This window comes from Polypterus senegalus, chromosome 8, assembly GCF_016835505.1.
Source record: "Polypterus senegalus isolate Bchr_013 chromosome 8, ASM1683550v1, whole genome shotgun sequence".
NCBI classification, from domain to species: Eukaryota; Metazoa; Chordata; class Cladistia; order Polypteriformes; family Polypteridae; genus Polypterus; species Polypterus senegalus.
In genome coordinates, this window is record NC_053161.1 from 33,468,056 (window position 1) to 33,482,081 (window position 14,026).

Below are 14,026 nucleotides of genomic sequence, written 5' to 3' on the forward strand. Positions count from 1 at the left end.
CTGTTATATACTTGTGGCATGGCATCACGATTCTAATGTAAAAATAAAAATAATAATGAAAATAACTAAACACAAAAAATGAGTGAGCCAAGGTGAAATGAAGCCCAAAATAGTTATTGGCTTCAAATTTAGAAGACAGCATGCTTAAGAAAAACACAACCAGATTAGCTACTTGTGTGAAAGAAAAGCATTGTCAGGCGTTTTTGGTCATTTAAGCAAGATGTCCCATTTTGTCCGTGGTGGTTTAATTTGAGTCAAATTTCAGGGCACTGAACAGTCTATATTGATCTTTGACTGTATACACTGTACTGTACTGCTGAGGGATTTGGGCAAAGATCCATATTACAGAAGGTGTATAGTAAAAGAAGACAAGCCTTTGTGCATAATGAATAAGTACTATAAAGGCAGAAAAATTGGATAACAGAGGCAAAAATGAGAACATATTGTTTGGAAGAAGGCATTCTAGCTATTCTTCTTATCATGTACACTGTCAACGTAAAATGCATTATCACTAATGAAGTACTCAAATGAGCAAACCTCATAATTAAAAATAAATACAAATCAAGACTCACTTCATAATTAAAAATGACAGTTACACTACAGTCTGGTAATTTATGAGCAGGGATTAGTCACTGCAACTAATCTGCAACACTGTAGAGACCAGAATATTCATTTTCCATGTCTCCACATTTTGACTCTAATGAGCAATTCTCCAGTAAAAATTATCACTTGGCAATCACCACTTCCACATACCTGTCCTTACAGATTCTCACATTTTCAACCCTCAGGCACACACGCATTTTAATCCTAATAAGGAAAGCAATTTATGACAGCAAGGCACATTCAAAACCCTTCAGAATGCTACAGGAATGGGGAGGTCTTGAAAAATTAAGAAGGTTAATTGTTTTCAGCAGTTTTAATGATATTAATTGCTTGGTGAACATTTTCGGATGTTAGTTCCATCGGCATTCTCAAAGCAATGCTTATAGCACTTGTGTACACATCACCTAAGAAAGAGGTTAGGCAAAGAAAAATACAAACCGATGTAAAATATTACTAGCAATCAGCGCCTAAGTATAATTTTCCTTATTTTGGAGAAGATCTGTTGAATTACTTTATTTAATAAAATACATGTTTTAGCTGCATTTACCCTGCATACATAGCATTACAGAAAAAAAGATAATTGAAAAAATAAAGAAAAGTGTGCTGCCATGTTGTAATGTTTAAAGCTCCAGTTTCTAGTACAGGAATCTAGATTTAATTCATGGTTTAGTGGCGCTCTGTGGTGGGTTTCCATGTTCTCCCTATATTCATATGGCATTTTGATGGTCACTCTAGTTTCTTCCTATATCCCAAAGATGTTCAGGATGAGTTAAAACTGGCCTGGTTTAGGTTTCGTTATAAATGTCTATTGTGATGGACTGGTATCCTGGCCAGAATTTGCTCCTGCTTTCTACTCCAGGTCTGCTCGGATAGCCTTCTGTTGTTGTAGAAAACAGATGGAAAGTATTGTAGCTGAAGTAGAGATGTTCTACATTAACAAGGTTTTACTGTAAGTTAAATTGTAGACTCTTCAGTACAAAGGTCATACTTTGGAATTAAGCTAGATTAGAAATAGTTATCCAGGCTTGGCCGATATAACAAAAAATGCCTTAACAAAAAGAAGGTCCAAGAATTATAAATACTCCTGCATTTTCAGTACTGTTGGCCTGAATCCTGCTTACATTATCTGTCCTGGGCCCTCTTGGCACCTTGGAATAAATGAAGGAACCTTTAAATCAGCTTGAGTTTCAACTGATTATTTAAAAGTGAGGAAACCCCTGATATACCCTAGAAGCCACTTCTGTTGTGACAAAAAGCAACTAAACTAAATTTTATGTTTTCATGGAACCATCTTTCAGATTGCATTACTCACATATTTCTGACCTCAAATATCCTAGAACGGTGGTGTCAAACTCAGATCCTGGAAGGCAGCAGTAGATACAGGTTTTCACTCCAGTCATTTCCTTAATTTGTAACCAATTACTACTGCCAACAGATGACCAGCTAACTTGAACCTCTCCGCATCTGTGTTCTCATCATACAATATTTGCTTCAATAAACTATTTGAAAAGAAAAAAGTGAGGGTCTGAAAAGTATTGCATTTGCTCTATTCTATTAAACATTTTGATGGTGCTTGCAAAAAAATAACATCTACAGTTTTGGATATGTCGGATGATGGCAGAAAGAAAGCACTACGGAGTCACTTTTGTTTCATTAACAGCCAGAATTGGCTTCTAATTAAGGAACAGTTTGGAACAAAAATGTGCAAACTGAATTTAAAATCCCTGAGCTAGCAGATCATTTGTTGGGTCCCTTTGTAGCACATTACTGTTTGGTCAATAGTTAAGGAAAAAAGAAACAATGAAGCGTCTTAATTTTGATAAACTAAATAAATGAAAATTCAAGTAGAAGAAGTCTGTTACATTAGCAGAAGTAACTGATCACTAATTAAGAAAGTGACTGGAATGAAAACCTGCATCTATGACAGCCCCCCTGGATCTGAGCTTGATAGTCCCTATCCTAGGATGTGGGTCTCGGTGCTTCCAACCTATAAACTCTTTTAGCCCTTTTAACAATCATTCAAGTTACTGGAATCTCATTTTCTAGAATGTTTCCACACCAAAAAATTACAAATGCTTTTTTAAAACTATTTCAACTGTGACCTGGGAAATTAAAGGCAGCATGAGTTTAAGGTGTTAGTCTGCCAACCACTAGGAAGTAGAATCAGGCTTGATCACTGGGGAATGCATCAACTTTCATTTTTAAATGTGTAAATCTGTAAAACTGTTATATTTTAAGGTGTCTTGAATTAGCATTTACTGTACCTATAACTGCTACCTTTCTAATTGACCCAGTCAAAATAAGCTGCATATGGTACTCTCAGATGTATTCTGATCAAAATCAATCTGCCATATTTAAGTTGCTCTTTAGTCTGCACCCAGCTGTCTCCATTCTGCAGTTGCAAAGCCTATTGCTGACCTGTAAAATACAAATCCAACACCTGAGGCTGAGCCCCTGCACATTTGAGATCATTACCTAGATTGCATAACACAGATTCGAAAAAAAAAAAAACACTTTTCAAGATGAATGCCTGACTATGGCAGATAATGCCTAATGCAGCAAATGGAGTTTATAAAGGGGATCTGAAGTGGCTACTGCAAATATAATTTTCAGAGTGGAAATACAGTGCTTCAGCCATCCAGGATAATTAAAGAATGAAGAAGTTTTCCATAATCACATTTTTTGGTTAATCAAGCAGTACAAATCAATGTAAAAACCTAAACCATAAAATATCTATGAAATAAATAAACCAATGAAGACCGAATTAAGCTCCCCAAAAATAACAATCTATGTTCACACATTAAAAATATGGGCTGCATTCCTACTGTGTTCTAGTAGACAGCAACATAGAATTTGGAAAAAAAATACTTTCAGCCATTCTTTTTCTGTGCTACACTGATATGTTCAGGGTCGATACAGAATTCACATTTGGGTGCAAACAAATAATCCCATAATTGAAAACCCTCAATACAGCATCCAAAACAAAAGTTTTGCCATTCTAGACATCACTTGAATTTCAAGTGCAATGTTAAACACATTTAGAGTGGCACATTAGTTATTGAGTGATGAAGGTGTTGAAAATCAAACCACAAGTTTAAATACCACCATTGTGCTTGTTGGGAATGTCAACCAACTGTTTGTGCTTTCATTGTAAGAACAATAAACAGGTTGCTTGCTTTTGGTTTAACTATACAAATACAGTGATTTAGGATTCATTTTTCCCACTTCAGAATCAGGAAAGCTAGATCAGCAACATAAGAACACATTCTGAAAGGATGCTGCGTCTAACCAAGCCACACTCATGTACACTGAGCTACTCAAAAATCTCTGACATCAGACATCCTTTGGGTCTCTGTGATTTCCAAATACTGTATAAACCTAGACAATTTGCACTCTTACGAGCAACTCAAGACTTGCCAATAAACCTAATCTGCTTGTCTTTGGGATGTGGGAGTTAACAGAAGTACTCCAAGAAAATGCTGATAGTGGGAAAGCATCCAAAATTCACACATTCAGTGTCTCTAGAGCTGTGAGGCAGAAGCACTAAACACTATGCCACCTCTGCAGTCCACTGACTGAGTACATATCTTTGAGTTAATAAACATTTTATGAATTTGACAGCTTAAACATATTGTCCTTCTTCATATAAAATTAAGTTAATTAAAATACTGCATAAATAAAATAATGCAGTGTTCACTTACTGTATCTAGTTAGCTAGCATTGAAGTCTTTTGTGTATTCCCTAAATGTGCCTCATTATCATCTAATAAAACATTTCTCTCTGATAGTGAGACTTGCCTTTCACTGGATGTGGCCCTGCTTTGCTCTATAACTGATAGCATCACAGTGTCATGAGCTAAACACAAAGAGGAGGACACAGCGGGCCTTCAAGCACAGCAATGAGTGGAGTCAGAACAGGCAAAGCAAATCTCTAGTAAATGGCTACCGTCAAGTAGGAGTGGTATCAGTGGACACATTTTATGTATGCCTTTAGGTCAGAAAGGATTTAGCATTGATGGCACTGAAAAGTAAGCCATCCCTATAACTTTTTTTCAGATCTCAAAGATATAATATAATATAATATAATATAATATAATATAATATAATATAATATAATATATTTTTCATGGCAAAATGGCTACCAATGTAGCTAACATCCTATGCTTGGTTGTTGTCTTTGAGATGAGCAAATTGTCCTTGTAACTGTGTCTATATTTTTGTTGACCCTGTATGAGTGTATGTGTGTATATATTGTGGCTGGCGGGCGGCCGGGTCCCATGCCCGGCCGAGACGCCCCCTTTTACTTATGTTCCGGGGGAGCAGCCATGGGCTCCTCAGTAACTCCCCCAGGATGCTTGGTGGTAGCCTCCCTGGTTGACGATGGTGCCTCAGTTTCTCGCAGGGTTCCATGGGGGAATCTGGGGTGGCCGCCAGGGGGTGCTGCATGGATCCCAGAGCCAATATGGACACCTCTACAACCCCGCCCGGAAGTGCAATTAGCAACAGGTGATAAAGCACCTGGAGCACATACGGGTGGGCTATAAAAAGGGCCAGCATCCACCACCCAGGATCCAGAATCGGGAGGAAGAGGACGAGGATGCCTGGGAGGAGTGGTGGTGCCAAGGTGGACGATTGTGTGTTGTGGGTTAAGTGCTTTTGGGACTGTGTTGTGGCTAAGGGGTTCACAGGGAAGACGTGCCCTCCAGCTGAAGAAAATAAAAGTCTTGTTTGGATTTTACACGTCCATCTGTGTCAGTCTGTGCCAGGTCAGGCGCAATATAGCACCTTTCTCACAATATGTACAATGTATGCATATATGAAATTAATTGCTAAAATTAATGCTTCTCATTATAGACTTGACAGCACATTGCCGTACCCACATTGAAAAAAAAGGCAGTGTGCTCCATGGTTATTCTCTCAGGTGGACATTAGCATATCATAATCCCTTGTACCAACATTGTGAGTTTTTCGCATTTGACTTATACGACCAACATTATAAAATATATTATACAGTAAAATCAAGTCCTGACTTATCCGCGGAAGACCTTATCTGTGAGTATATACTGTCATTTTTTTCTAGGATGGTGACCTTGACACTTTGGGGCAACTTACTGTGTGTGTCACAATGACACCTAGATCTATGTTGAGTAGAGATAAAGCATATGCTCCTGTTAGGGTGACCTGTAAACACAGACATAGAACATCCCTAATTGACCCTCATGAAATGTTTTTAATTAATCAAAGAGAACCTTGCCCATGCTGGGACTCATTCCTGGGTATAAGGTAGGTGACCAAGCTGCATTCAGAAAGGTCTGAAAAACATTGACCTCCCTTGAGGACATCATCAATAGACGGGAAGAGCTCCTTGAGTGTACAAAGCTGACAACCTAGTGGATATGCCAGAAGCACTGTTTGGAGTTGGTTCCATCTCTGTGGCTGAGGTAGCTATGGTGATTATAAAAAATAAAAAATCATAGCTGCCACATGAGTATCACTACTATTCATTATCAATGCCACTCAATCCAAATGTTTAGGTGCCCACAGCAAAATTATGTGAAAGGCTAGAAATAATTCTGATCAGGGTGTTGCCTGCCCAAACTTCCTTCAAAGGTAATTCTTTATTGTTAAACAAGTAATAAACACACATAGCTGTTTTATTTCTTAATATCAAACATGATTGCAGGGTAAGAAAACTGTTTTAGATTGCAGCTTCCGTTAGATTAGATTTTAGATTGATTAACATCATTAAAGTGAGCTTGTTCTAGCAAGTCTGAGAAAATCCATTACCAGGATTACAAGGACAGATTTAGCAATGGCAAAAAAAAAAAACATGTTAAATTAAATAGTTACAGTTCAACTGCTGTTCATGTGTGTAACCCTTAATTTATCTGAATTTTCTGAGAAGCATGCAACACTCATCCAGCATAAAACCCCACTTCTTGCCAAAGGGGGCACAGTGCAGAATAACTGCTGCATTTGTACTTTTCTTGACTGTTTTAGCAAGCATTGAGGTGGTAAGTGGTGGTCTGCCAAGATCTAACTTGCTTCTCTGACACACAGCTTGCTTTGCCTTAGTTCCTGTCTGTCTGTTACTCTGGTGACAAGAAACAATGTCTGACTTACCCATTCCACGCATGCCTCATTCCTGTTTAAAAGAATGGAGATAACACCCTTGTGTACTGAGCAATGAAGTGAAATGATTGACACCCAGTGAAACAGACCTAATTAGGGAATACTAATATTTTTTATTCACAAGGAGAATAAATGTGCCCAAGATTATAGCAGCTATATTTTAGCAGATTTAAATTGGAAATAAGCATGTATGCAGCACTGAACCAACTATTCCAAATGACTTTTTGAAAAGATCTACTGTTGTTTTATCTGTTGTTAAACAACCTAAAATGGAATTATCCTTTTTATAGACAGACAGACAGACAGACAGAGACAGATGGATAGATTCTCAAACTCTCCTAATTTTTGGGATATGCATTATATCCCAACAGCATTGCACAATAATAATATTCCATTTACTTGACTGTTAAACCATTTTCAGCCACCTGTACCATCTAGCTAGCCCATTTTTAACTGCACAATACGAAAATAGTAGGCATAATTTGAAAGTCTATCAATGTATAAAGCACACTCATATTTCATTTCTTTACATGCGGCATTAATGCCTTTGCCTTTGGCTCAGCATCCCCCACACATCAGATGGTTGCATAGCAACTGAAAGCAAACAAAAATAATGTGCTACTAAGTAATTTTAAATCTTCAGCTGACAAACCTGCTAGTGTCATGAGAACAAAAGCTTTTAAAAAATAGCAAAGTTGGAAATTATGAATATCTCAATATTTTTTTCTTTTCTTCGGCTACAATATTCACAATACATGCTCAGGTTAGCTGGGCTACTGGATGCCCAAGGTCAAAAATTAATCAAAGCATCAATACAAGCAGTTGACATAAGCAAAGTCTACAGTGATTTGTCACTTCTCGTAATGGCTTACATTCAGTCTATCATTTCATAAATAATGTATGAGTGCAAAGGCTCTTTTTTAAGCACTGTGGTCGCCAAAATAACAGCCGCTACATTAGGCATACATGAATTTACAACATTATATTTAACTGAATACATCAAAATTGTGTTTGTCAGCCTTTGAGGTATTTAGCAACAATGGGTTTCATTAACTGGTTACTGGAAAGCAGTCTTTGAGAAACTTTCATCTTCGTAGGAACAACCCTTATCCATAATAGGCAGAACATTTTCGCACTCATGGCATAAATCCATCTCATCAAGGTGGATTGCACATACAGTAAGATAATGAAAAGCAGCTAGACTGTCACCTCCTGACCCTCTTGTCAAGGCTTACCTGAAATTGATAAAAATGTAGGCAAAACTAGGTTTAGGGGATGGCGGAAGGAGGTCCACATGTTGCTGAGTAGTGTCAAAACTTTTACATTAACCACATATTCTGCAGTTCAAATATTCTTTCTTTTCTGTAAATTCAGTATATGCGCTATTACTGTATATAATGCTTGCTTATTTACATCAGGTTTGACCTAGTTAATAATGTGTCAGATTGTAAATCACAAGGTTACTGGTTTACTCAGGTATGAATGGCAAAGATAAATACCTTACCTGAAAGCAACAGAAGAGACCACTCAGACCCAGTGAAACATAGTGGAATGCTGGAAAAGAAGTAGTGCTGTATGTAGTAGCAGAGGAAAAAAGGCAGAAGGTGACAGGGCAATATAGGGAAGGCAAGTGAAATGCTGGAAAAGAAGATGAGTTGGTGTGTGAAAAGAGATGGACGTTTACAGGTGAGCTGCAGAATGTGGAAGGAGAGAAAATGGTGTTCTGATGGAAAAAGAAAGATGGGACATAGTAGGCAGGGATTGCTTGAAAAATGCTGATGGAAGCATCATGATTGATAGTAATGGGATTTAAAATACCTGAAAGAGGTAAGTGGAGAAGCTTCTTAATGAAAACAACAAATGGGATAGTCATGTATATGAGAAAATAGAAAGACCAATCTGTACAGCTGTAGGTTTTTGAAAGAGAAGGTTGCAAAAGTACATAGAAAAAGGACCGATAAAGCAGTGGGTGCAAATGGAGTTGTACTGGAAATGTTGAAGGTAGTGGATTTATTTTGAAGTAAATTGTTGCATCTGTTAGGTTATTAATATTTTCCGATCGAGTGGTAAGGCATTGCAATGCTTGCTTTAATACATTTTTATATAAAAAAGGAAATGCTGAAGGCAGTAAAAGATCCTGGAGTTGAATGGCTGATAGACTTGTACATCATAATTGTGTGTGAAGGGAGGAATTTCTGATGATTAGGTGCATATTCCAATATACTAAAAGAAATGTTGAACCGCTGAAGTGATGGCCATATTGAGCAATCATACTTGGGGAGGAAAAAATCTGGAAAAATTAGTGATAGATAAACACTGTTTTTTTGCCTGGAAAGGAAACAACAGATGCACTCTTTTCTGTCAAGCTAATTCAGTAAAAGCATCAGATGAAAGAAAAAAGGTTAGATAATGCATTTGTAGATGTGAGAAGACATTTTAAAGAGAGCCATGAGTGCTGGAGAGGTGGAGATTGAGAAAGATAGATGTGAATGAATGGTTAGTGTCTACTGTTGTATCAATTTATGAAGAAGCCGGGACAGAAACACCAGAAGGGGATAGTGAAAGCTTTGAAGTAAAGTTGGGGATGCACCAGGAAATGATAGTGACAGAGGATGATTTTATATTGATGGTAAAAAGTAAAGCAAAATTGAAGAAGAAGAAGAAGATACTGAAACAGAATGCAAGTTTGAAAGCAAAAGGCAAGGAATTCCAGGAGCTGCTGTCCATTCTCACTTCTAAAAGTATCTCTCTGGCATTGAAGCCAAACATTGATAAAAGCTGTGTGGGGTCTAGTATGCTCTATGAGAATAAAATGTGCCTGATGAGGGTGGAAGAGGAACCAAAGCAGGAAAGTACAGCGATATGAATGATCAGATGGATATTTGGAGTGTCATGGAGCGAAGAAGAGGTGTAATGCTAAGGAAAAATAAACAAAGGTGGCTTGGAAGATTGGAGAGAAATGCAGAGGATGACTGGCTGAAGACGTGGATCAAGATGGAGGTGCTCCAGAAGAACGTCAAAAAAGACATGGCTGGAGGTGGTGATGAATGGCATAAAAAACCTGGGACTCGCCGATAAGGCTTAGTATGGTGGCATAACAGTGACCCACATTTCAAAACTACAGGCACCAAAAAGTGCTTATAACTTCACTCAGGGTTCCTATAAGGTCTATTTTGGAACTACCTCCAGGTAATGAATACAGAACTTTCTAAAACTTCTGGAGTTTTCTCAATCAGGTGCCCCCAGTTTTCCTAGTTCTTTCTGAGCTTCTATTTGTAATTAAAGGGCCAGGCATCCTTCCGTACTTCTTGAGTTCTTGTTTCTTAACCGAGTATCCCATGTGGAAATTCTTGGCTGACATCTTTTTGTTAGGGGGGATTTTCCAGCAACTACAATAATTAAATTAAATATTTACACAATGTATAAAAAAACACATCTGTTATATAGAAGCTAATCAATTAAGCATCATTTAACGTTTTGAAAAAGTTATCTGTTTTTCAGAATGATAATAGCCTGCCAGTAATATAAGTTTTTTATTCCTCATTTTTTGCATGATTGCAGTGCTTGTGCTTTTATTTTATAAGACATTTTAGCTGATTAAGTCTCATAATATTTTACTTATTATTTTTGGCATATTTATGATTGTTTGATAAATTTTCAAATGTTTGATAAACTTTTTCAAATGTTTTCACTTTATACAACATTTCTTTCGAAGAATGATAAAGGAAATGGACATAATGAGACAGAAAAAGTATTGAGTTCAATAACTCAATCATCTATAAGGAGGCTACATTAAAGCTGAGTTTAACACTATCCACAAACACCACCATCACATATCAAACAAAAGGGCCTGCATACATTTTAACTCAAATATTTGCTCAAATGACTGTCACTTCCTTTGTGGACTCACCATCAGAGGCTATTGCTGCCCATACTATAAAGTTTACTTCAATCTCAGCTTGACAATGATCTATCATTTCCACATTCTCCTTTGTCCCACCTTTATGTCAGGCTAACCCTTCAACTTAAGCCAAAATTTACCTCACAGATAATGGTGCATCCTTTCATGTGACTGATTCTATGACACTGAACTCTCACTATTTATTTTGGGCCTTGATTCTTGGATTGTTATTTTTGTTCCCATCATGGTTCTGCCTATATATTTGTTGCCATTTTTTAACCTTATCCACACCCTCAGTGCACATAAAGTCAGTTGCTCCTATTGCATCTGTCCAAATGTATAACTCCTAGAAGTCAATTTAGTCTGATATCAAAAATGACTCCTATCAGTGAACAGAACACAATTTGGCATTAGCAGAGGATTAACTTTTTATCATTTCTCGGTCAGATACCATCCAAAACAATGACAGTCCTTTTCCACACTACTACAACAGCACTTTTTACAACAGTCACATACAGGCACCGGGTCGACCATGTCCAGTTGACTTATTTTCAAACATCAGTTTAAACAAACAGTTTAGCACAGAATGCAGAGCACTTCCAAACTGTCTGTTTGCTTGTCCAATGATAACAACTGAAAATATCTTTTAACTGCTTTAGAACGAAGCTTCCAATTGGAACAAAAATAAATGTAAACATGTAAAATATTTGTGTACATGACTTAAAAAAAACAACAAAAAAAAAAAAAACAAAGCTAACATTAAAGGCAGACAGGAAACAAAAAATCTGTTGTGCCCAGTTGTCTGATTACCAAATGAGAGTAGGTCTATACAGATGAATGTCACATTTATCTCTGACTGCCATGCTCTGTTTTCCAAGATAAGTACTGCCATGGAAACATTTTCTGAAACCATTTAATGTTATTAAAGCATGAGGCTATACTTCAATTGAATACAGAAAAGCTACCTACAGAGATAATTTTGAGTATGTGCCAAGTGAATATCACTCTCAAGTAAAGACATTCAGACATTTAACTTGAAATATTAAAGCACCCAGGATGAATCTCAGTAAACTCTTCAATAATCAACCAGGACATAAGATCAATAGTGTTCTCTTTAAGTAGAAACAGACCTCAACTACGTCTTCCTCCATCTTGGGCTGTTTAATTTCAGATAGCAGATATCACTGGAAGGACACTGACTACCTTCTAAGAACCAGTAAGTCAAGTTTACGATAAGGCAATACAGCTAACAAATGTCGAGAAAGAGACAGATCTGATGGTAATTCTAATTTTATATGCACTACATCCTATTGAACAAGAACTTTCGGCCAAGTACATAGAGGGTCTGCTTGTCGATAGCCACACCATTTATACATTTATCATTGTCAAATAAGTGTTCACCTCATCTACTTCACAAATGCTCTTTATTTCTGACATGCCAGGGATCTGTTCGGAAACAAGTCACCTTGATCTCATGTTAACAAAGCGAAGTCTCTCCAAATCACTACAAATAGCCTTAGGTGTAAGAAACAGCCTAGCATGACATACTTCTCTGTCACTTTAATGACATGGCATGGCTATGGATAAGTGACTGCATCTTTTAATGTTGAGCCATGTTTAGATCTGTTTTCATTTCCGTCTGTATTGAGCTTTTAAGTTTTGTTGTGTTTATGAGATTTTTTCAGCAGGAATACTGATTTTTCTTCACATTACTAACAACCACAATATGGCTGATTGGCATGTTCAAAGTATCCTTGCTGCTGTGAGTGAGTGCAAGCGTTCACTGCTATGGCATGCTCTCTTATCCAGAAAGTGCCCTGGCCAGGATGAGTGTTGATTTTAACAAGCCCAAAAAAACAGAATATGAATAAAGACATTCAGTAAATCTAACATTTCTATAACACAGATACTAAAAAGCTTTTTGATTAAATTACAGCTTAAGTGCAATATTTACAGCATAAAATCCTTAATTAAAAAAAAAAACTGGCCAATAAAAAAGGATAAGGCTTCAGTGCCTTAATAGTCTTTACGTCTGTCACATGTAATCATCATTTTTGCACAGATGACACATTGGTAATCTGTTTTTCTTTCAACATTGCCAAGACACATGTGTGATATGCTGATTGGTGACTTTAAATTGGATGGGTATGAATGACCAAGTCAGTATTTTCTTGAATGTTTCACGTGATGAACAACTGCCCTGTCCTACATTGTGCACACAGCTTCTGGGAGAGGGCCCCTGCTCCTCATAACTCTACAAATGAATGACAATATATACTCGCGGATAAGTTCTCCTGTGGATAAGTCGGGACTTGATTTTACCATATAATTTCTGGTATTTTATATTGTTAGTTGTATAAGTTGAATGTGGAAAACTAGGCTGTTGGTACAAGGGATTATGATATGCTAACGCCCACCTGAGAGAATAACCACAGAGCACCTGCGTTTTTTTTCTATGTGGGTGTGACAATGTGCTGTATCAGCGGGTGCTCCTAACCTCTCTCTCTCTCTATTGTGCCTACGTGACCACACGGTAATACCCAAACTATTCTGAAGCAACGTTTGTATTTTTTGTGTCTCACTCCCTCATACACCTTTATCATAAGTGCATCCCTTATCTACGATGAAGCGTTCGATCAGAAGAAAATATGAAGCTAGTTTTAAATTAAACAACATTGAAGTAGTGAAAGAAATTGGTAATTGTGCTGCTACAACAAAATTTGATTTGTCTGAGAAACTGCTGTGAGATTGAAGGAGGCAAGAAGATGGAAAAAAAAAAAAAAAAATTAAGTGTCGCATTTTTGAATGGGTATATAAGTCAGGGTCTGATTTTATGACCGATTTTTCAGGTTTGTATGTGAGTATATATGGTAGAAACAGTGAGTAACACCCATAAGAACTTCTGGCATAGATGTTAGAGAGCTACAGCTGTCAATAACAGGGTTGCAGCTGGGACTAAGATTAGGTCAGAACTACTAAGATTGTGAAAATCAGGTAAATTCAGTGCAATGTTCAAACAAAAAATATAAAACCATAAAATACTGAAAAAGCAAATTTGCCCTGTAGAAATTTCAAGGCAAACCAAATGATCTGATCCTGTTACACAGGGGAACATAATAGATACAAGCCTTAAAATAACACAACCTGGCCCAAAATTTCACCCAATTTTGGCTCTCCAGAGTATGCCTCACCACAGGGAGCCTAGCTCCAAGTCAAACGGCAGGCTTCAAACCTGCACAGGCCCCAAATTGGGAACAAGGCTATTAAATAACAAAAGTCAAAATTATGTACAAAATAAAAAAGGGAAAAATCATAAAACCCCTGGGGTAAACATAAAACAAAATAAAGTTCTTCTGGGAAAAATAAAAACAAATAAGAAACTAAAAGAGCA

General features: G+C 37.2%; 2 protein-coding genes across 2 annotated transcripts in view; one reads left to right on the forward strand and one right to left on the reverse strand.

The window, feature by feature from the left end:
• The window catches only part of immp2l (inner mitochondrial membrane peptidase subunit 2), a 1,365,073-nt gene that overhangs the window by 560,227 nt on the left and 790,820 nt on the right, over positions 1-14,026 (reverse strand). The gene's annotated exons all lie outside the window — the stretch shown is intronic.
• Positions 1-14,026, forward strand: part of LOC120533871 (leucine-rich repeat neuronal protein 3) — a 65,288-nt gene that overhangs the window by 45,559 nt on the left and 5,703 nt on the right. The gene's annotated exons all lie outside the window — the stretch shown is intronic.